At 42.4% G+C, this 24,304-nt stretch overlaps 1 long non-coding RNA gene across 1 annotated transcript in view; it reads right to left on the bottom strand.

Annotated features, from left to right (window-relative positions):
- Positions 1-1,973: 1,973 nt before the first annotated feature.
- The window catches only part of LOC137300405 (uncharacterized), a 63,065-nt gene continuing 40,734 nt past the window's right edge, over positions 1,974-24,304 (bottom strand). The window contains exons 3-4 of the long non-coding RNA XR_010958076.1: positions 2,616-2,804; positions 1,974-2,122 (exon numbers count right to left, since the gene is read on the bottom strand). This is a non-coding gene — a long non-coding RNA (uncharacterized lncRNA). The remainder of the gene's footprint in view (positions 2,123-2,615; positions 2,805-24,304) is intronic.

Raw genomic sequence — 24,304 nt, 5'->3', positions numbered from 1 at the left:
AATGCCTCCAACCAAAGATGGCAACCCTACCCTTTACACGGACCCGTTAGGGAAGGTGGGAAGAGAAACTCATTCTGTTCTTGGAATAAGCAAAATCAACCATGTAAGAAGAAAGCTACTGAAGTCCTCAAACACTTCAGACTACACAGATGATGTTGCTGTAGAAGTCACATCATTTAGAATTTAAAACACATTATTGCATTAATCACGGTGCCTTTGGAAAACTTTATATTTAACCAGAGGACATTACTAGGTTAGGCCACATCTTGAGTACTGCGTACAGTTCTGGTCACCACATTACAGGAAAGATGTGATTGCTCTAGAGAGGGTACAGAGGAGATTTACAAGGATGTTGCCAGGGCTGGAGAATTTTAGCTATGAGAAAAGTTTGGATAGGCTGGGATTGTTTTCTTTGGAACAAAGGAGGCTGAGGGGAGATTTAATTGAGGTATATAAAATTATGATGGGTCCAGATAGAGTAGATAGGGAGGACCTATTTCCCTTAGCAGAGGGGTCAGTGACCAGGGAGCATAGATTTAAAGTAATTGGTATAAGAATTAGACTGGAGCTGAGGAGAAATTTTTTCACCCAGAGGATGGTGGGGGTCTGGAACTCAGTGCCTGAAAGGGTGGTAGAGGCAGAAACCCTCAACTCATTTAAAAAGTACTTGGATGTGCAATTGAAGTGCTGTAACCTACAGGGCTACGGACCAAGTACTGGTAAGTGGGATTAGGCTGGAGAGCTCTTTTTCGACCGGCACGGACACGATGGGCCAAATGGCCTCCTTCTGTGCTGTAACTTTCTATGATACTATAATTTTTTTATTTACGGAACAATGTTTGTTTGAAGTACATTTACTCTAAATATCCTGCAGGCTTGTAAAAGTAAACAGATAGCCTCGAAAGTCCTCCCATTTTTTGTCATGGAAATCACACAATCTGGGTGGGGAGGAGGAATTTCGGGGGTGGGGGGGAACCCTCATTCCACTGGTTATTTACCCCTTTCTGGGAAGGGGCAAATAACCAGTGCAGAATTCCAATGATAGGGGGGAGGGCACTTCACCCGCCTGGCTCCCACTCCACCATGACATCACCATAAGAAGTGGGACTGGTAGAATCACATTCCCAGCTGGAATTCCTGCCAGTCCCACTGAATGTACAGCTGTAGAACAGGTGTCATTGGGGACCACAATGCTGTTTCCCAATGGCAATTGATCTCAGGGAAATCAATGTCAAGAGGAAAATGGCAGACAATCCAAGGACCACATCAGGAAGCAAAATTTGTTCTTCAGCCAAGTTTGACTGTTTTGGTCAGACCAGCCTGCATAACCCTCCCCCCCACTTCACCTTGCAACAGAACAGGTCCTCATTAAGCCCCGTAACTTCCAGCAGTGCAGTGGTCTGTGAGCAGTCACCAGGCCACAGTATTTCACCAGGCATTTCATGTGGGCGTTTCTATCAAAGCGAAACCATTGTCGGTCTGCTATTATTTTTACAATACTTGCATTTTTCAAAAGTTATGTTGCCCTTTTAAAAATGATTCTTAACAGTGTTATGGCAGACTCCATGGAGTATGATTGGTGAGCTCTGAATAAGCCTCATGTAAATGGCAACCACTGCGATATTGTAAGATTTTCAGAAACAACGGGTGGCTTTAGCTATATTTTAATTCTAAGGCATGTGACAAAATTTGTATTTGGAATGGGAGAAAATGCAGAAGAGCTACTTGTCATTTTTGTCAAGGTGTTGTTGACTTGAATTGGTTTTTCATCCAAATTCAGCATTGTTTGGAGTGTTTGTCAAGCCTTCTATTGTTGGCTTGTGAGCACACACTTTTTCATAAAGTCACCTTTAAAACATCTTTCACGCGACAGCTCCACATTCACCTCATCAACTGCCTAGAATCAGTGGTAATAAAGTATATTGAACTTTTCTCCCCATTAAAAAGTGGCAGTAGACTTACATCAGTCATTTACACCAATTTGACGCAAATGTCCTCTGAAGCACATCAACAGATGAGAGCTTGAACTATGAAGTCTGATTGGAGTTCTGTGCGTTGCTCATTTTCATCAAGTCAGCAACAAATTTGCAACTCATGCCAATTTGTGGCTGTGGTATCAAAGCTGAAATGTGTAATGAGCAGAGATGAAAGTTGCATTTACAATATTAAATGAGCCCACAGTTAACAACAGATTATTCATAACAGAACAGTCCATTTCCTTTCCAGCACAGAAGTTTTACTGAATGACACTTTAGCAGAACTAAAGAATGTTTCGTGGTAATTGGAAATCCCCATCATTATTACCGAAGGATTGTGACCCTTTTTGTCATTCTCCTAGATTATCTGCAGAATCATTTAAGTTGTTTGTGATGTTTAAAAGACTAATTTTCCACTCGTAGGAAGAAATGAATAGACCAACTTTAATAATACACTACATGGAGAGGTGGTTTGGTATATACATATCAGTTATTCTTTAAGGAAATATGAGTCTAATGTTGTTGAACTATCTTAAAACTAACCAAGTTTTTAAAAAATGTTTGAGTAACTACATACAGACAAAGATGCAAAAAACTTGAATTGGAATCTGAGGGAATTGGTGTGTTTAATGCCAATACCTTTCACATCTGTGACCCAGTTCAGATAGTGATCTTCACGGATGAGATGAAAACGTTTTCTGACAGCTCTGAGTCAGACACAAACCTTTAACTCCAATTTAAATGCCATTTGGTGCACTTTCAGACATTGACTGTGAAAAGACAGGTAGTGGAGTGTGAAATAGCCTTTAAATTACAGGTCAGATCCATCTGAAAAGAAAAAAGTCAGGTTAACATTTTGAGGCTGCTCCCGAGAGGTTAATCAGTTGTTCCTCCTTTCACATCCTGACAGACTTCCCGCTGCTGATTTCCAGCAATTTTTGGTGATGTGCATGGATGGATGGAATAGATGTCCATGATTGGAAAATGATCCTTATGTCCAGATATGGACAATAAAGCCCTATATGGAGATGCATTGGAGTGCTTTTTATCAGTGACATTCAATAGTTGCAGCTTGCTGCTAGAGAGTTATTTTTAACAAGTGTAGATTTATTCAGTGTACTTAAACATTTTTATTCTTAAATTTTAAATAAATGTACATTTTAAAGAGTGTCAACATATTGGAGATGAAACTGAAAATATTTTGCCAATAATGGACGATGATATATATGAATAGCGTTGCTGTTTATTTACTAACGTGCTGTGAAATGTCAAATTACAATTTTACCCAAAGTAACAAATCCAGTAATCAGATGAAAGGATTCACAGCTAACTGTGAGAGCCAATGAGGATTCCAAGTAGAACAAATACAACATCAATGAGGTCATAAAATATTTCTATCAAAAGATTTGTAATGGATCTACAATGCTACTAACACACATGAAAGTAACAGGTAGTGATCTGGTTGTATATTTTGCCCTGAGATGGCAGTAGATCTTCTTTCCCTTCTGTCCTCCAATTTTCTCTATTCCTTTCTAAAACAGAGTGTCTTTTGACACCACTGTGTCAGCCAATGAGTTGGAGGCCGGGTGGGACTTACGGCAGGACTCACAGCAAACAGTGGGGGAAAAATTCGATAGGGGCCGTTTTTGGACGTAGGTAGCGTGATGTGCTATTACTCCGTGCCCAATTGGCCCCTGTGCAGGCAGGATGCAAGTTTCAACCCACCCGAGGACTTACCTGCAATCAGCCTTCCTTTCCAGGGGAGCTCAATCTCTTAAAGGGAGGATGTTTCTTAGAAATCTCTTAAAGGTAGCTGGTACCTGTTATTTGCTGAAAATAACAGTCTACTGTCTGCACGGTGTCTGAATGGAGATCAGACATCGCACACGTAAAACACAGATGCAGGTCCCATCCCTATGTTTACACACTGATGAGTTATGTTAAAACATTGAATAAAGGTTGCATACTACTAAATCCCACATCCTCCGATCTGCACGCCAGATCTCACCAATCTGCCGATCTGAGTTGGTACCAGGCCTGCGAGAGTGCATACACCAAGGTTCTCTGCTGATGCACTCGAGACCTTGGGTGCAAGAGGTGGACAGAAGGAGGGACATCCTATATCCGGAGGGGGAGGGGTGGGGGGGCTGCAAGAGGCCCTCCAGACAAAAGGCAGTGGGAGGCAGCGGGGGACGAAGTCAATGCCAGGTGCACAGCATCATGAACGTGGATGCAGTGCAGGAAGAAGTTCAATGCTTTGACATGAGTGGTCAAGGTGAGTGAGGTCAACTGTCAAGTGACGTCTCCTACCAACTGCACCATGCACGACACCCCCCATCACCCACATACCAACAAACTCTTTCCATCAGTACTCAACTCTTCCAATCAGATGCTTCCTCTCACCCTTACACATTACCACTATTTCAAGCTGCCCACCGACAACTCACAGGCCACACACACTGGCAGCTATTCAACCATGACAGGCACATCACCCAGACACACGTCCCGCTTTCTTGCAGGAGAAGGTGGCGCATATCAAGAGGCAGCAAGTGGCAGTGGCATTTAGCCCCTCGAGCCTGTTCCGCCATTCAATGAGATCATGGTGGACCTGTGACCTAACTCCATATACCCGCCTTAGCCCCATATCCCTTAATATCCTTGGTTCACAGAAATCTATCAATCTCAGATTTAACATTCACAAGTGAACTAGCATCAACTGCCGTCTGCAGAAGAGCGTTCCAAGCGTCTCGCACCCTTTGCATGTAGAAACATTTCCGAACTCCACTCCTGCATGTCCTGGCTCTAAATGTTAGGCTATGTCCCTGCATCCTTGTATTGCAGTCTAGGAGACCGCCAAAACCAGTTACAAATGTCTTGCCAGCCAGAAGCAATAATCCAGCCACTAACCTGTAAATCCTGCATGGTCCCTTTAAATAGCGCTGGTGGGTGGTCCTCCCGGCACTCTAAGACATGTTCAAATGGTCGGGGTTAAGATTGTGTGCTGAGTTGAGCGTTAAGTCCCAAAATGGTATCTATCACTTTAAATTAGCATTGCACACTGATTAAAGCCATTTTCTCCCGACTTTACATGATTCCAGTGTTCCTGATCTGCGCCTGCGCTAACTCCGATAACAAGATGGCGTCTGGCGCATGTCACGCAGGAAACGTGCGTGTGCATCCAAGACGCAATCTTGGATTCGGAGAGGCTGTGTAGCGCCGAAACAATGGGCGCGACACAGCCCAATTTAGTGCCCAGTGTATTTTACAGCAAACAAAGACTATTTACTCAGCAAACAGTGCCTGTTTGAACAGCGTACTACAGCAAACAGTCTACAGAGTCTATTTAAAAAGAGTCTCTATGAACTACAGCAGCAGAACTCATGATTGAAATTGCAGCAATGTCTCCCAATAAAAACAGGGTGGTTTCTCCAGCAAAATGCAGATAGTCACATACAAATTATGTGCATAAATCAATCCCAGTCACTTACAGCAGTGTGGTCTCCAGGTGTGATTGATGGAGAAATTACCCAATCATCTCCATCTCATCCATCACCATCCCTGGCTATGTCCTGTCCCACCGGCAGGTCAGACCGACCAGAGGTGGCGGTACAGTGATATACAGTCAGGAGGGAGTGGCCCTGGGAATCCTCAACATTGACTCTGGATCCCATGAAATCTCATGGCATCAGGTCAAACATGGGCAAGGAAACCTCCTGCTGATTACCACCTACCGCACTCCCTCAGCTGATGAATCAGTCCTCCTCCATGTTGAACACCACTTGGAGGAAGCACTGAGGGTAGCAAGGGCACAGAATGTACTCTGGGTGGGGGACTTCAATGTCCATCACCAAGAGTGGCTCGGTAGCACCACTACTGACCGAATCCTGAAGGACATAGCTGCCAGACTGGGCCTGCGGCAGGTGGTGAGCGAACCAACACGAGGGAAAAACTTACTTGACCTCATCCTTACCGATCTACCTGTCGCAAATGCATCTGTCCATGACAGTATTAGTAGGATAGAGCACCGCATAGTCCTCGTGGAGACGAAGTCCTGTCTCTGCACTGAGGACACCATCCAATGTGTTGTGTGGCACTATCACCATGCTAAATGGATAGATTCAGAACAGATCTGGCAGCTCAAAACTGGGCATCCATGAGACGCTGTGGGCCATCAGCAGCAGCAGAATTATATTCCAGCACAATCTGTAACCTCATGGCCCGGCATATTCCTCACTCCACCATTACCAACAAGCCAGGGGACCAACCCTGGTTCCATGAGGAGTGTAGAAGAGCATGCCAGAGCAGGCGTACCTAAAAATGAGGTGCCAACCTGGTGAAGCTACAACTCAGGACTACATGCATGCTAAACAGCTGAAGCAACATGCAATAGACAGAGCTAAGCGATTCCACAACCAACGGATCAGATCAAAGCTCTGCAGTCCTGCCACATCCAGTCGTGAATGGTGGTAGACAATTAAACAACTAACGGGAGGAGGAGGCTCTGTAAACATCCCCATCCAAGTGTCAGGCAATGACCATCTCCAACAAGAGAGAGTCTAACCACCTCCCCTTGACATTCAACGGCATTACCATCGCCGAATCCCCCACCATCAACATCCTGGGGGTCACCATTGACCAGAAACTTAACTGGACCAGCCACATAAATACTGTGGCTATACGAGCAGGTCAGAGGCTGGGCATTCTGCGGTGAGTGACTCACCTCCTGACTCCCCAAAGCCTTTCCACCATCTACAAGGCACAAGTCAGGAGTGTGATGGAATACTCTCCACTTGCCTGGATGAGTACAGTTCCAACAACACTTAAGAAGCTCAACACCATCCAGGACAACGCAGCCCGCTTGATTGGCACCCCATCCACCACCCTAAACATTCACTCCCTTCATCACCGGTGCACTTTGGCTGCAGTGTGTACCATCCACAGGATGCACTGCAGCAACTTGCCAAGGCTTCTTCGACAGCACCTCCCAAACCCGCAAACTCTACCACCTAGAAGGACAAGAGCAGCAGGCACATGGGAACAACACCACCTGCACGTTCCCCTCCAAGTCACACACCATCCTGACTTGGAAATATATCGCCGTTCCTTCATCGTCGCTGGGTCAAAATCCTGGAACTCCCTACCTAACAGCACTGTGGGAGAACCTTCACCACACGGACTGCAGCGGTTCAAGAAGGCGGCTCACCACCACCTTCTCAAGGGCAATTAGGGATGGGCAATAAAAGCTGGCCTCACCTGCGACACCCACATCCCATGAACGAATATAAAAAAAAATTCTAGCCAGGAATAGTGGTGTCACAATATGCAGCCTTTCTATAGAACTGTGCCCCAGTTGATCCATGCTGGGGCACAGTTGTATAGAAATTGGCATCTTGCCTCTGTGGTTACACTGTAGGATACTAAAGAATGAGCATATAAGACATTCACTTAAAATGTGTATTTCCACTATTTTAGCAGAGGTGATAACACATTTATCTTAAATGTGCTGCTAAAATAGTTGAAACAGGAATTTCAAACCAACACCATAAGCATTTGTCCACTGGTATCTCAGTGTTGTTTGTTTCTAAAATGAATGACAACGAGAAGGGAAAACAAGGAGCAATTAATCTGAATGATCAAGAGAAGAACTAATAAAAAAGAATAACACTTGAGATCCTGAAGTTTCAAGATGATGATGCACAATGAGAAGTACAGCTGGAGATACTGAAAGAGTATCACACATATTAACTGGGAGGAGAACTGGACAACACAAGGGAAAGAAAGGGTCAAACGGAAGCAAATCTGAAGATTCTGATGCCTTGAAATTAATAACTGCTAAATCATTCTGAAATAGAATTTAAACAAAATATAAAGGAAAGAATAGTTAAATCAAAGGAAAATGAGATGTTCAATTAATCATAATTAACCTATATTAAATTGTTTATGACTGGTGTTCTGCACAGAAGTTATTGTCATCTGAATTGTACTTAGTCTGATTTTCTATTGAAGTGTCATATTTAATGTAACGTTATTACAGGAATTATTAATAAAGTTAATTTGTTTCACTAAAACCTCACATTGAAAAATGAATGAATGAATGAATTGAATGAATTAATTTCTATGAATTACAAATGATCCTCAAGAGCTGCCAATAGGATTTAGGTTGGGCCAGAGCTGCTGATAGGAGTGAGGTTGATGAGAGATGCAGTCACTTCACCCCTAAATCTGCAACTGATTATTTTTCAACAATAATCATTAGTTATGTTGACACTACCCTGTTTTAATAGAGCCTACCCCTTCTCTATATGGGAGTAAACAACACAAGTTTTTTTAAAAACTCCACAGAGCAAAATTGTACATATTTCTTAACAGAGGCCTTGAACAAGCTCATCAAAGTTATCAGCAAGCTCCGAAACAATTTTTCCTGACCCTAATTGTGCAATTTCAGGCTGAAACTAGTGGTGATACAGAAGAAAAATACGTTACTGCTGTTTCTGCCTGATGATCATCTCTTTTACTGTTAAAAGCCCAAATTTGCTTTTACCCATCCTGATAAAGTAAACAGCCATGGTGACAGCCATCCATTCAATTGAATTGTAGAACAGACTCAGAAATTGGGCCTAACTTTGAAACATTTGGTTCAGAAATGTGTCTGTTCTGTAATTATGAACTGCAATAATCTACAACAGTTCAGTTGATGGTTAACAGTTTTCTTTTTGCAGATGGCTGGCCCTCTGTGACTTTCATACACTCGACATGTGAATGACTTGGAGCAAATGAAAAATTTCAGCTCCTTCTTTCCCTGCTGATTTTGTCACTTGTTTAGATGGGTTGTATTTACTTTTATTTTCAATCTTTTCTTTTGGTGAACTTTGAATTCAAGATGCACAATGCTCGTGCTGCAGTATGAGAGACATACAAGAGGCAATCAAATGCTGGAACTCATTCAGAGAAGGCCACATGTCTGATCCCAAGTATCATGGGTCTGAAGCATGAAGAAACTTTCAGCCTTGAAAGGAGGTGAATGTGAAGTAGATAAGTAGTAAATGGTATGGAAAAAGTATATCCACAAGATTACTTCAAACTAAAGTGTGCGTATCGGAAACTCTGGAATTATTTACCAACAATTGAATGTCACAGTGGGTGTTGGAGGAGTGTAGGGTCTTTCTGAAAGGAAAAACTAAGAATGCTCTGTCTTTATCTTGTGCTGTTGTGAACACTTTCCAATTCAGTCTTGCAGTGTCAGCATTGAGTATTCACAGGTCAGGCACAACATGGGTGAGATGCAGAATGAAACTTCCTCTACACTAACATTTTTGACACCACAAGATTTTGCAGTTTTCAGAGCTTTTTCTGCATTCCATGTTTTTGGCTACATTTCCAGTGGTCCAACAACAAAAATATTTAAACTATTGGACTCTCTGTTCTCATCGTGACCTCCATTTTTATTCACCAGTTTTTTTCAATATAAGGCCTAAAATGGCTTCTCCAATTTTGTATCTGTCACCTATGGTCACAACATAATTAGATAAACCTGCTGCCTCCTTAGAATTTTCAAAACCCACCTTTGCTGCAGGGAAATCAAGATTAATCGAAAACTAGGGTTGGCAGAGCACGTTTCTATACTTTCTATACTCCTATGTACCCACGGAGATCATGCATTACCCAAACCCAATGCCCATTGAGCCCTCTGCCAAGGTTGGCTCCTGGCCCTTCCAATGACTATTGTCATTAAAATATGCTGAACCATTCATGACCTTCATTAAATGTATCTGGTTCCTGTGATCATTTCCTATTTTGGGCATTACTCAATTAAAAAGTGATAACCTGGATTACTTTGTAAGTTTAGGATGATTATGCCACTGATGGAGGACATTTTCTTCTGGTGCCCTTTGCGCAGTGTGAATGTAGAACAGTGGGAGAATCCCTCCATCATATCTGTAACCATTCTCGAAGCACATTGAAACCAGTCAAGTGCATCTTGGAGTATTGACCCCAAAGCTTCCACATCCCCATCCCATGCCTATGTAACCCAATAACTGAGGTTTGCACTGCAGATGCCGCTGGTGTTGACACGTGCTCAATGGCAGACTGCAATGCATAAAACCATTACACCATAATATTACCGACATGGGTGATAGCATCTAAATGTTAGATTTCTCCACCCTACCCAGATCACTTCCACTGTCACTTGCAAGGGAGCACGTGAGTCTACAATACTGAGCTACTGCAAGAACCTCCATTAGAAAACTGCCCCAAGGTCTGTAGCCTCAAATAACTCAGGGATTGTACTCCACTGTCTTCTGAACAAATTAATTTTAGCTTCCCCAAATGGAGTGAGTTTCTTGGTGGCATAACGTGAACCATCCGTCCTACACTGTGCACACCTGTTATATGTCAATTTTTCCTTTAAATGCAAAGAGCAGTGGGAATTGTAAATTGTGAAATTTCTTCTGGGCCTTTTGCCAGGTTTAGAAGTCATGGGCATGACACATTACCTTGCTTGACACTTCCTCTGCCTGTTTGGGAGCTGTCTTCCACACCTAAAAATATTCCTGTGCTTCTTCCTTACAGGCATTACTGGCACAGTGCCTGGCTATAATCATTTAAAAATGAGCCTTTCACTTTTGGTGTTTAGCCATTTTCATCAAAAATTGTACATGCCACAGCTGAACTTAGATATTGATATTGGTTATGCGGCTTGTTTGGAGTAAGCCTTTGGCTTTGTGGTAGCATTCCTGCCTTTGAGTCAGAAGGTGAAAGACTCAATCCCTACTCCAGACAGCCCCAACAAATGGAGACTAGACTATGTTCTCTAAATAGTGGGTTGACATCCAGCGGGGTACTCACGTCCAGACAGAGTGACAATGGCTCAGTGGTAGTATTCCCCACCTCTGAGTCAGAAGGATTGGGTTCGGGCACCACTCCAGACAGCCCTGGTGAGCGGAATAAATAGTTGACGTCCAGCGGGGGTACTTGCGTCTTATGGGTGCATATAGGGTAGGTGGGGCTCCTTCGCATTGGTTGCAGCACACTTAGGAGAAGGTACTCCAAAGATAAAAACAGTGGGGAGGGCAACTGGAAACCACCTCAGCTACTCTTCCCTAGTAAGTGGCTCAAAAATCTCATGTGTGAGACTTGAGTTAAGGCCTGCCCTAGGCCAGAACATAACGATGGACTGATGTGGCTTATTTAATGCCTGAAAAGCCACGTAGGATAATTATTGCAGGTGCTTTGTGATCATTCCAAAAGAAATGTTATATCCCTGCCAACAAAATCACGTTCTCAGTAATCACATTTCGAAGCCATGCATTTCTGTGATTTTATTAGCAAGTTTTAATATTCCATTTTTCTTTAAAAGTGATACATCTGGCCACTAATATCCAAAGGAAAATAGACAATTTAAACATTTCAAACTTGAAGTACTTCTTTGGCTATATAAATGAATTATAACGGTAAATAACTTTGAACTGCAGGCATCTTTTAAAAAGAATACGATACTTGGCCTTTCCTGCTTTCTCTGGGAGCGGCATATTTGTGTTTTATATTATGAACTAACATGGCTTATTCCAATGAACCATCTCAAATCCACTGTGTCATAGAATCATAGAATGATACAGCACAGAAGGAGACTATTTGGCCCATCATGCCTGTGCTGGCTCTTTAGTAGAGCTATCCAATTAGTCCCATACCCCTGCTCTTTCCCCAGAGCGCTGCAAATTTTTTCCCTTTCAAGTATTTATTCAATTCCTTTTGAAAGTTACTATTGAATCTGCCTTCACCACCCTTTCAGGCAGCGCATTCCAGATCACAACAACTTGCTGCGTAAAATGTTTTTTCCTCAGGTCGCCTCTGGTTCTTTTGCCAATCACCTTAAATCTGTGTCCTCTGGTTACCAACCCTTCTGCCACTGGAAACAGTTTCTCCTTATTTACTCTGTCAAAACCATTCATGATTTTGAATTCCTCTTTCAAATCTCCCCTTAACCTTCTCTGTTCTAAGGAGAACAATCCCAGCTTCTCCAGTCTCTTCACAAAACTGAAGTCCCTCATACTTGGTACCATTCTGGTAAATCTCTTCTGCACCCTCTCTAAGGCCTTGACATCCTTCCTAAAGTGCATGCCCAGAATTGAACACAGGACTCCAGCTGGGGCCTAACCTGTGTTTTATATAGGTTTAGCATAACTTCCTTGCTTTTGTACTATACGCCTCTCTTTATAAAGCCAAGGATCCCATATGCTTTTTTAACAGCCTTCTCAACTTATCCTGCCACTTAAATTGAAAACATTTTTCATGAGAAGGCAAAGCCCAAGCAAAAGCAATTTTGTAAATTCCTAGGAGGAAATGCCTTTATGCCAACCTTACACTAGCGATGCAGAAGGATGACTTGAGCGGGAGATATGTGCCCTCACAGCAACTTAATCACAATATTAATAAAAAGGTACAAGCAAGCTCACACAAAACATAAATTCAACTTAGGCATGATAATGAAAATTTTCCATTTATTTACACCAGCGGTGTAAATTCTGGGCAAAGATTGCATGCGTCAGATCTTACTGCATCAAGCACCAACTCCTCTCAATCACTCTTTGCTGCATGCCTGTGGGTGTATTGGTACTGGACGCTATCATCCCTGTCACAGGAAGGCAAGCCTGAACTATTATGCTTTGGTTCTTTTATAGTAGCAGCTCTGAAGGGGTCAAGCAATGACACATCATTGATTCAGATCAACAGTAGTCTGTCTATTATAGTATTACAGTGACTGTCATTTTCTGGATCATGAGCCAATCCTACCAGGTGACATGAGAGGCATTTCTCACAACAGTTTTGCACCTTTGGCCAGTCATGTGACCTAACATCTAATACCATCATCAAAAGAATGTCATTGTGGACTGTTTGTGAACACTAGTGGGATTCCACAGCTCCAGAGACCACATAGCAATTCAACCATTTGCCACTATAAGCTAATCACTTAATATTAGATAAACATCTGCTGAGCTGAAATGAGTTATGGCCTGAAAAAGAGCCTGTGGGTTGTAGTTGTTCCATAAACTGAGACTTGTGTTACATGGTAATCTTCATATATACATTATTATTTTTGTGTTATGCTTTAATTTATGCATTCTTATGGAGATGGAAAGCTAAATTATAGTTTTTGGCGACTGAGACTTTATTTAAAAAGCCTGCTTTCCCTCTCCCTATGCCAGTTTTTCGAACCACTTCCTTACTGATTTTGCTGAACATTTTTCTGCACAAACTATTGCTTAGACTTGAAAAATCCTTCATGAATTGTGTCAAAAGCAATTTTTGAGGATTATTTGTGGCCCCCTTATTTACAAAATCATTGCAACTTTCCTGATATAATACATGTGCAATTCCCAACACATTCCCAGCTTACACAGTATGTATAAAATGAATTTTAAAGAGCCAAATTCAAATGTTCTCAAACAAGCAGAAAATTTCCTTCACGATAAAGACAAAAGTTCAGTATCAATTATTTGTCAACTGCAAGATAATCTGAGTATTAGGAAAGAAACATCCTTTCGATGGTAAATCAATATGCTGTTCCCCGATCTCAAGAGTCACCATGACACTTTCTCTTACATCATTGCTTCTGCCCCACCACTGCCGAATCCCTAATACGTGCCTTCATCATCGCGAGGACTGATTTCTGAAGTCCTCTCTGGCCCTTTCTCATCCTCAGCGTTCACAAACTTTAGCTAATCTAGAACTCTGCTGCCTGGCTCCTCTCCCGCACAATGTCCCACACATCCACCACCCCATCCATGCCAAGCTTCACCTGCTCCTGGCGCTCCAGCCAGTCATTTTCAAATCCGTCCATGGCCTTTCGCCACCCTCCCTGAGTGAATTTATCCATGTTTTAATCCTTTGCTCCTCTAATACCAGACTATTGTTTGTTCCCTGCTCCTTTCACTCAGTCACCTGAAGCCAATCTTTTGGTCATTGGGAATTCTCTCCCAATAGCGCTTTGCCTTGATACCTTTCTCCCAAACTAAAACCTCGAAAGAAAGAAACATCTCTTTGACTCTGCCGTTGATACCTGACCCCCTAAATTCTTCCTTTGCTGCTTGGTGTTCACTTCTACCTTGTGAAGTGCAATGCAATTTTCTTTTACGTGATAAATGCAAGTTGTTTTTCAGTCCATTGTATAAGTACTGTGCATAAAGCTACAGGCTCTATGGGAGACACAGCCAAAATGCCTGAAATTTTTTTTTTATTCATTCATGGGATGTGGGTGTCACTGGCAAGCCGGCATTTATTGCCCATCCCTAATTGCCCTTGAGAAGGTGGTGGTGAGCCGCCTTCTTGAACCGCTGCAGTCCGTGTGGTGAAGGTTCTCCCACAGTGCTGGCTCTCCAATTCCAGCTCAGAGTCTGGACTCATACTCTAAAGCCAATAATAGATTTTGACTTTGTGTAGGGTAGCTGATCTTAATTTCAGATTAGTTCCTAGGTTGTACCATCCATGTTTTAACCTTGACAGCACCAGGTGGAATAATTGTTGTGTGAACTACAAATTGATATTCATTCAGCAAACAAAGGCAGACACTTCCCTCTATTGCAGTAAGGCAAATATAAGTTGCTTCTGGAGAAGCACTAAACTACTTTTTACGCAAGGTTGGCACTTCTGCCTGCCTCCTGTCAGCCCCAGTCTTCAACTCATTGTTGGAGATGTTATGGGTTCCAGGAATCCTCAGACTGATCTGTTGATCTGTTCTGAATTTAAGGCTCACCTGAGGTGCAGTCACCTGTACACAAGGGCATTTAAATTCACTTTCTTTTCTGAAAGGAAAAGAAACAGAAACTGAGATCTATCAGGGCTTGAGTCCAGGAAACGTGTGAACTCAAGAACATTTCGAATTGTCAAGTTATTGGAAATACTGCCCTCTGGTGCAGCAAATACAGATTCAGTTGAAGTATTCATGCAGGGAACTGGAGAGAAACTCAATTCAGTAAAGATTAAAGGCATTTAATTTTGGAGAAGAAAGAAAATCATATTGGACCACCTTGAGATTTGGATGACAGGATGAGCTAAAATGACTGAATGGATTTTTGTTGCCTTTACATTTTCATATTCTTTTGTAGTTTTATAAATGAAAAGCTCAACTTTGAAATGGGAGGTATCTCACTTTACAGGTGGAGCTGCCATATGTTTTCCTCTCTCTTATGGTTAACATGTGGAATGACCATTAAGAGTATATACTTGAACACTTATGCCATTAATATACATATCAGCATTTATTTTCCCTTTATGGAATGAAGAAATAAAATGTCATGGTTATAATTTCAGCTCCATCTCCCTCTCAGCTCACTTGTCCACAAATCCTGTTCCCTTGATCTCTCCCATACCCTCTCCTAATTATTCACCATCACCTTGTTGCCCCCATACTTGCCTACATCATTAACTTGTCCCTCTCATCTGGCATTGTCACCAACTCTTTTAAAACTGCTGTTATTACTCACCCTAAAATCCTCCATTCTCACCAACTACTAGCCTATCTCAAACCTTCCCTTTAGATCCAAAATTCTGGAATAAGTTATGATCTTGCAACTCTGCTCTCGCCTCACTTATTCAAGGCGCTTCAATCAGAGTTCCAGCTTTCCCATAGCAGTAAGATGACAAAGTCACAAATGACATCCTGTGTAACTGTGACTGTGGCTCCCTATCTCTCCTCATCCTCTTCGATTTCATTGCTGCTTTTGACGTTGTAAACCACTTCATTCTCCTTCAACAGCTTTTCCCTGCAGTTCCTCTCCAGGACTTTGCTCTGTCTTGATTCCAGCTCCTACCTGAATCAGTTCAGATATTACGATGCTGTGGATGGCATTTCCCTGATGCATTGCAAGCATTGCATTGCTTGTAGGCATTACCCTTCCTTTTCACTATGTACATGTTACCCCTTGGTGAACTCCATGGTCAACTTCTACATGAACGCTGATGATACCCAACTCTACTCCACTGCCTCCTTCGAGATCCAAACATTGTGTTCATAGTCTCAAATTTCTTGTTTGATATCGATATCTCAATGAGCCAAAACTTGTTCCAGTTGAATGTCAGCAAAACTGAGATTATACCTTTAGCTCCCATCTGTACATCCAAACCCCCAGCCTTGAGGCCATCAACTTCCCTGGCTGCCGTCAAACTCAGTCAGGAATGTGGAACTATGGCATTTTGACCCAGAGCTCAGCTTCCTCCGCCCCATTTGTTCCATTACCAAAAATTGCTCTCTTCCACCTCCGTCCCTAGCTCTGCCTTCTGTCACCAAAACCCTCGCCCACACCTCATCACCTCAAGGCTCAACTTCTCCAATGTCTATTGAGCTGGCCTTCCCACATTGAACATCCACAAGTTCCAACTCATCCAAAATGCAGTTGCCCTTATCCTCAACCACACTAAGGCCCACACCCCCAACATCCCCATCCTCTCCAAGCTCTACAGGCCCCCTGTTCCCCAACATGTCACTTTCAATATTCTCATCCTTGGAAAATGTGAGGTTATGCACTTTGGCAGGAAAAATCAGAGAGCAAGTTATTTTCTTAATGGCGAGAGACTGGAAAGTACTGCAGTACAAAGGGATCTAGGGGTCCTAGTGCAAGAAAATCAAAAAGTTGGTATGCAGGTGCAGCAGGTGATCAAGAAAGCCAACGGAATGTTGGCTTTTATTGCTAGGGGGATAGAATATAAAAACAGGGAGGTATTGCTGCAGTTATATAAGGTATTGGTGAGACCGCACCTGGAATACTGCATACAGTTTTGGTCTCCATACTTAAGAAAAGACATACTTGCTCTCGAGGCAGTACAAAGAAGGTTCACTCGGTTAATCCCGGGGATGAGGGGGCGGACATATGAGGAGAGGTTGAGTAGATTGGGACTCTACTCATTGGAGTTCAGAAGAATGAGAGGCGATCTTATTGAAACATATAAGATTGTGAAGGGTCTTGATCGGGTGGATGTAGTAAGGATGTTCCCAAAGATGGGTGAAACTAGAACTAGGGGGCATAATCTTAGAATAAGGGGCTGCTCTTTCAAAACTGAGATGAGGAGAAACTTCTTCACTCAGAGGGTGGTAGGTCTGTGGAATTTGCTGCCCCAGGAAGCTGTGGAAGCTACATCGTTAGATAAATTTAAAACAGAAATAGACAGTTTCCTAGAAGTAAAGGGAATTAGGGGTTATGGGGAGCGGGCAGGAAATTGGACATGAAGCTGAGTTCGGATCGGTCAATGCCCTGTGGGTGGCGGAGAGGGCCCAGGGGCTATCTGGCCGGGTCCTGCTCCGACTTCTTGTGTTCTTTAGATTTGTGGTTGGGATCAGATCAGCCATGATCTTATTGAATGGCGGAGCAGGCTCGAGGGGCCGATTGGCCTACTCCTGCTCCAATTTCTTATGTTCTTATGTTCTTATGTTCTTATGTTTTGAAATCTCTCCACAACCTCATCACACTCGACCTTCATGATCTACTCCTGCCCTATGTCCCTGCACTGAAGAACACTACATGACGGCAAATTGTCATGTCATAAATTCAAACCAGGCCTATTCAGTCCTAACTGTGTTTCCATTTTTGTGCTCGGGGAAGAGAAATGAAACCTAACATGTATAATAGATGTGCTAGAAAGACTTTTTCAGTAATTAATTGAACACTATTTCTTGACAAATCTGCAGAATGGATTCAGCCATTAATGCTGATCCCCATTAATGCATAGACAGTGCACATCTGTACTGACAGCTGCTGTTGATACAAAACAGACCATTAATGCAATCTGGCCTGGTGTGAAATAGAAAGAGTACATTATAAATAATGGGCCAGCTTTTGATGTAAAAATAACGGTGAGGCTAACGACACTCATCATTATTCATGTGCAAATCAGACAACTTCCGGCAACTGCACACGTGCAGTTAAATGTGGAGCTCTGGAAGTTGCTGGCTGAGATGTGCTGCTCCTCCGTAGGCTGCACGAAAACGACATCTCGCCATCTGACTCACCATTCAAAAGTATTGAATGGCGTGAAGTTCCTGTACTTACCAGATAGATATGAACTAAAGTCACCAAGAAAGGTTACATCAAGTCATTTCAAGTTTAAGTACCCTTTTAATGGCATGGTAGGTCTTAATTGCTACCAAACAACATCGCTGGCACTGAAAATTAATTTAATAAGTGTGGAGTCTCATTCCTTCAGATTTTAATTATTGTTGGACATTAAAAAAAATGTAAATACATTGTTTTTATTTTTTCTTTCTGTCTCTTTTATCTCTGTCTCTTAATTCAATCTTTCTTACCTTCTCTTTATTTTTCTTTCTGTACCTGATTTAACATTGAATTCACTATTCTTACTTACACTTCCTGGATGTGACTCTGCGCTGTTGTGAACAATGCTTCAATCTGATTGGTTAAGGAGATACACAGCATCTTGCCCTGTTCACAAAGGTCCCAGAAGCCCTGTAAAGGGCACCGCGCTGAATGAATTTCCAATTTCCAGGAACTTGCAGTGCGAAAGCTCATACAAAGTCTGTGGGCAAGTGCAAGTCCAACGAATGGCTGGTACTGTTTGTTCGCCGCTCACAGCAAAATCCGGCCCAATAATACATTTCACAGAGTGACTCAAAAGCTAAATTTTCATCTTCGGATTCAGAAAGCTGCTCACAAAGTACTCAACTTGTCCTTGTGGTTTTGTATCAAGGGGTTGAAAATATGATAAACAATAGAGGCTGCAAATTGTGAAAGTTATCATAGAATCATGGAAAGTTACGGCACAGAAAGAGGCCATTCGGCCCATCCTGTCCATGCTGGCCGAAAAAGAGGTATCCAGTTTAATCCCACTTTCCAGCACTTGGTCCGTAGCCCTGTAGGTTACGGCTCTTCAAGTACACATCCAAGTACTTTTTAAATGAATTGAGGGTTTCTGCCTCTAGCACCCTTTCAGGCACTGAGTTCCAGACCCCCACCACCCTCTCCTCAGTTTCCCTCTAATCCTTCTACCAATTACTTTAAATCTATGCCCCTGGCCACTGACCCCTCTGCTAAGGGAAATAGGTCCTCCCTATCCACTCTATCTAGTCCTGTCATAATTTTATATACATCAATTAATTGTCTCCTCAGCCTGCTTTGTTCCAAAGAAAACAACCCCAGCCTATCCAATCTTTTCTCTTGGCTAAAATTCTCCAGCCCTGGCAACATCCTCGTAAATCTCCTTTGTAACTTCTCGAGTGCAATCACATCTTTCCTGTAATGTGGTGACCAGAACTGTACGCAGTATTCAAACTGTGGCCTAACCAATGTTTTATACAATTCTAGCATAATCTCCCTGCTCTTATATTCCATGCCTCAGCTAATAAAGGAAAGTATCCATTTTGTCTTTTTAACCACCTTATCTACCTGTCCTGCTACCTTCAGGGATCTGTGGACATGCACTCCAATGTCCCTTTGTTCCTCTACACCTCTCAGTATCTTCCCATTTATTGTATATTCCCTTCATTTGTTTGTCCTCCCCAAATGCATTACCTCACACTTCTCTGGATTGAATTCCATTTGCCACTTTTCTGTCCACCTGACCAGTCCATTGATAGCTTCCTGCAATCTGCAGCTTTCCTCCTCACTATCAACCACACGGCCAATTTTTGTATCATCTGCAAACTTCTTGATCAAGCCCCCCACATTCAAGTCCAAATCATTAATTTATACCACAAAAAGCAAGGGATCTAGTACTGAGCCTTGCAGGACTCCACTGGAAACAGCCTTCCAGTCACAAAAACAGCTGTCAACCATTACCCTTTGCTTCCTGCCACTGAACCAATTTTGGATCCAACTAGCCACTTTCCATTGGATCCCATGGGCTTTTACTTTTTTGACCAGTCTGTCATGTGGGACTTTTTCAAAAGCCTTGCTAAAATCCATGTGCATTACATCAAACGCACTACCCTCATCGACCCTCCTTGTTACCTCCTCAAAAAATTCAATCAAGTTAGTCAGACATGACCTTCCTTTAACAAATCCATGCTGACTGTCCTTGATTAACCTGTGTCTTTCCAAATGACGATTTATGCTGTCCCTCAGAATTGATTCCAATAATTTGCCCACCACTGAGGTTAGACTGACTGGCCTATAATTACTCAGTCTATCTCTTTCTCCCTTTTTAAACAATGGTACAACGTTAGCAGTCCTCCAATCCTCTGGCACCACACCTGTAGCCAGGGAGGATTGGAAAATGATAGTCAGAGCCTCCATTATTTCCTCCCTTGCTTCTCTCAGTAACCTGGGATACATTTCATCTGGGCCTGGTGAATTATCTACTATCAAAGATGCAAAACCCCTTAATACTTCCTCTCTCACTATGTTTATCCCATCCAATATTTCACACACCTCCTCCTTAATTACAATCTCCGCATCATCTTCCTCTTTTGAGAAGACAGATGCAAAGTATTCATTAAGAACCATACCCATATCTTCCACCTCCACACATAGGTTATCTTTTTGGTTTATAATAGGCCCTACTCTTTCCTTAGTTATCCTCTTGCTCTTTATGTATTTATAAAAAATGTTTGGATTTTCCTTAATTTTACTTGCCAGTATTTTTTCATGCCCTCTCTTTGCTTTCCTAATTTCCTTTTTAATTTCACCCCTGCACTTTCTATACTCCTCTAGGCTTTCTGCAGTATTGAGCTCTTGGTATCTGACATAAGCTTTTCTTTTTTTGCCTTATCTTACCCTGTATGCTTCTTGACATCCAAGGGGCTCTAGATTTTGCAGTCCCACCTTTTTTCTTTGTGGGAACATGTTTATTCTGAACCCCTCGAATCGCTCCCTTGAATGCCTCCCACTGTTCTGACACTGATTTACCTTCAAGTAGCTGTTTCCAGTCCACTTTTGCTAAATCACTTCTCAGCTTAGTAAAATTGGCCTTCCCCAATTTAGAACTTTTACTCCTGTTCTATTTCTGTTTTTTTCCATAACTATGCTCAATCAAATGGAATTATGATCACTACCACCAAACTGCTCTCCCACTGATACTCCTTCCACCTGCCCAGCTTCATTTCCTAGAACTAAATCCAGAACTGCCCCCCATCTTGTTGGGCTTGCTACGTACTGGCTAAAAAAGTTCTCCTGAATGCAATTAAGAATTCTGCACCCTCTATACCTTTTGCACTGATTGTATCCCAGTTAATATTCGGGTTGTTGAAATCCCTTACTATTACTGCCCTATTTTTTTTGCACTTCTCAGAAATTTGCCTACATATTTGCTCTTCTATCTCCCTCTGACTGTTTGGGGGTCTATAGTACACTCCCAGCAGTGTGACTGCCCCTTTTTTGTTCTTTAGCTCAACCCATATGGCCTCATTTGATGATCTTTCCAACATATCATCCCTCCTCACAGCCGTAATTGTTTCTTTAACCAATATTGCCGCCCCACCCTCCTTTTTTATCCTCCTCTCTATCTCGTCTGAAAACCCTGTAACCAGGAATGTTGAGCTGCCATTCCTGTCCCTGTTTAAGTCATGTTTCTGTAATAGCTAAGATATCGTACTTCCACGTGTCTATCTGTGCCCTTAGCTCATCTGCCTTATTCACTATACTCCTTGCATTGAGGTATACACCATTAAGCACAGCCAATCTCCTTTGTTGTGTAGTTTCTAACCTTTGTTTCCTCTGCCTTCCAAACACACTTACTAATTTTCTGGCTTCAATTTCCAACTCTGCTTCTCTCCCTTCTGAATCTGCGCTCAGGTTCCCATCCCCCTGCCAAGCTGGTTTAAACTCTCCCCAACAGCAATTTTGCTCTCTTTTGCTCCCCTGTTTTCCATATACCCTGTCTTTCTGGTTAAACACAAGATTAACGAAAAGGTTTAAAAATAAATCAATATATCCATTATTCCTGTCAACATTTCCTTCAGAAAGACCACCATTCCCCAGGCAAGCTCATGAGTCTGGCTGCTAAGAGTACATTTTCAGGAAATTCCAGATAATCAGAGCTGGCTCAAATGTACATTTAACTTTTGCCGAGTGAAGTTTTGCAGGAAGTTGTTGCTGAACTTTAAATGAATACAAAATAACCTGGAGAATGCATGGTAATCGACTTGGAGAAAAAATAGGTTGCAAGTCATTCGAAACACAATAAACAATCACCAAATGAAAGACAATCACAGCCACTCATCACCGAAACGAAAATAAAAAGTGAGAAATTTTGTGACTACCCCTCAGCTGTGAAGCTTAAACGCTGTTGACTGGGAATAAGATAGGTTTTAATGAGCTGTCTGACCCACAGCTGTTGAGGTTAGTTAACCCAACAGGAAAATGGTTCAAAAAAAAAGTCAGTCCAGAGATGAGTGGACTGCTTTGCACGTTGTTCCCATGAAACCAAACTGAGAAAAAGAATTGATCAGCAAGAGTTAGTAACTGTGGAAATTAGTAGCAGAAATGGCGCTGTATTTCCATCAGTGCATAATACATTGGTAAAACTTTCAACTCATCTGGGAAAGTAATGAAAACATTTTTAGGAAAAAAGAGCGTCAGAATTATTTCTCATACAATTGGTGCCAGTGTGCTATCTAATTAATTCTCACAACAGGTTATATATCACAAGTGCAGTATATTTAGCGATCCTAAAATGGACAACAGAGTCCTTTTAAAAAAAACTAACCATTTATTAAATTAACTGGAAATTGTACTTAACTTTCAAACTTGACACTGAACTCACTCACAAGTATTCCATGATTTCTTCCATTTGTCACTTTGCCTGCCCGAGTTACAGAAAGCATTTTGAAAGCTAACTTCTGTCTTCCGACATACTAAGCATATAATTCTCCATATTTTCATCAGATGCTGCATATTTGTGCAGGTGCTCAGCTTGGATGCTCTTCTGATGTTTAGCTGTGCAGTCAGTTCCGCTTTTCCAAATGTTAATATTTTCTTGCTATGTTAATTGATTTCAATTACAAACGTACAAGATTCAGGGGGCAACCTCATGGGAAGTTGCACAACCTTTCAACACACTTAGCTTATCGCTGTAATACCGATTTTCGAGTCGAGCTGATCAGGATTCAAAAAGACAATTCTCTTCCAATTCTTATTTCTAAAAGCCAAAGAGAACAATTTTTCCATTTACACTTTCACCATTTTTAAATGTGCTCTTTTTTTATTCGTTCATGGGATGTGGGCATTGCTGGCAAGGCCAGCATTTATTGCCCATCCCTAATTGCCCTTGAGAAGGTGGTGGTGAGCCGCCTTCTTGAACCGCTGTAGTCCGTGTGGTGAAGGTTCTCCCACAGTGCTGTTAGGAAGGGAGTTCCAGGATTTTGACCCAGCAACGATAAAGGAACGGCGATATATTTCCATGTCGGGATGGTGTGTGACTTGGAGGGGAACGTGCAGGTGGTGTTGTTCCCATGTGCCTGCTGCTCTTGTCCTTCTAGGTGGTAGAGGTCGCAGGTTTGGGAGGTGCTGTCGAAGAAGCCTTGGCGAGTTGCTGCATTGCATCCTGTGGATTGTACACACTGCAGCCACAGTGCGCCAGTGGTGAAGGGAGTGAATGTTTAGGGTGGTGGATGGGGTGCCAATCAAGCAGGCTGCTTTGTCCTGGATGGTGTCGAGCTTCTTGAGTGTTGTTGGAGTTGCACTCATCCAGGCAAGTGGAGGGTATTCCATCACACTCCTGACTTGTGCCTTGTAGATGGAGGAAAAGCTTTGGGGAGTCAGGAGGTGTGTTACTTGCCACAGAATACCCAGCCTCTGACCTGCTCTTGTAGCCACAGTATTTATACGGCTGGTCCAGTTAAGTTTCTGGTCAATGGTGACCCGCAGAATGTTGATGGTGGGGGAATTCGGCAATGGTAATGCCGTTGAATGTCAAGGGGAGGTAGTTGGACGCTCCCTTGTTGGAGATGGTCATTGCCTGGCACTTGTTTGGCGCGAATGTTACTTGCCACTTATCAGCCCAAGCCTGGATGTTGTCCAGGTCTTTCTGCATGCGGGCACGGACTGCTTCATTATCTGTGCTACTTCATAGGCTGAAAAAGAGTCCTCCCAGCAATTTAGATTGTTCCTACAAATTTTTATATGCTGCATTCATCAGTATAGACCAATGGAGTGTGACTCAAAACTAATGTTTTAGAGGCAATATCAAATGTTGAATAATGTTACAGGAAAATGAAGCCACTTCATGCACAACAGCCTCTGATTGGATTTTGTGCTCTAATTTTTAATGAATGAAATGAAATTAAAATATGGTGCATAAAGTAGTTCAAATGGCTAGTTGGTAGTGTATGAAAAATACAGACCATGATGGCAGCCTTGTAATTGACTTTCACTATAGACATACCA

This window comes from Heptranchias perlo, chromosome 31, assembly GCF_035084215.1.
Source record: "Heptranchias perlo isolate sHepPer1 chromosome 31, sHepPer1.hap1, whole genome shotgun sequence".
In the NCBI taxonomy this organism is placed as follows: Eukaryota; Metazoa; Chordata; class Chondrichthyes; order Hexanchiformes; family Hexanchidae; genus Heptranchias; species Heptranchias perlo.
The sequence above is the reverse complement of the archived record's forward strand: the minus strand, read 5'-3'. Positions and strand labels throughout refer to the sequence as shown.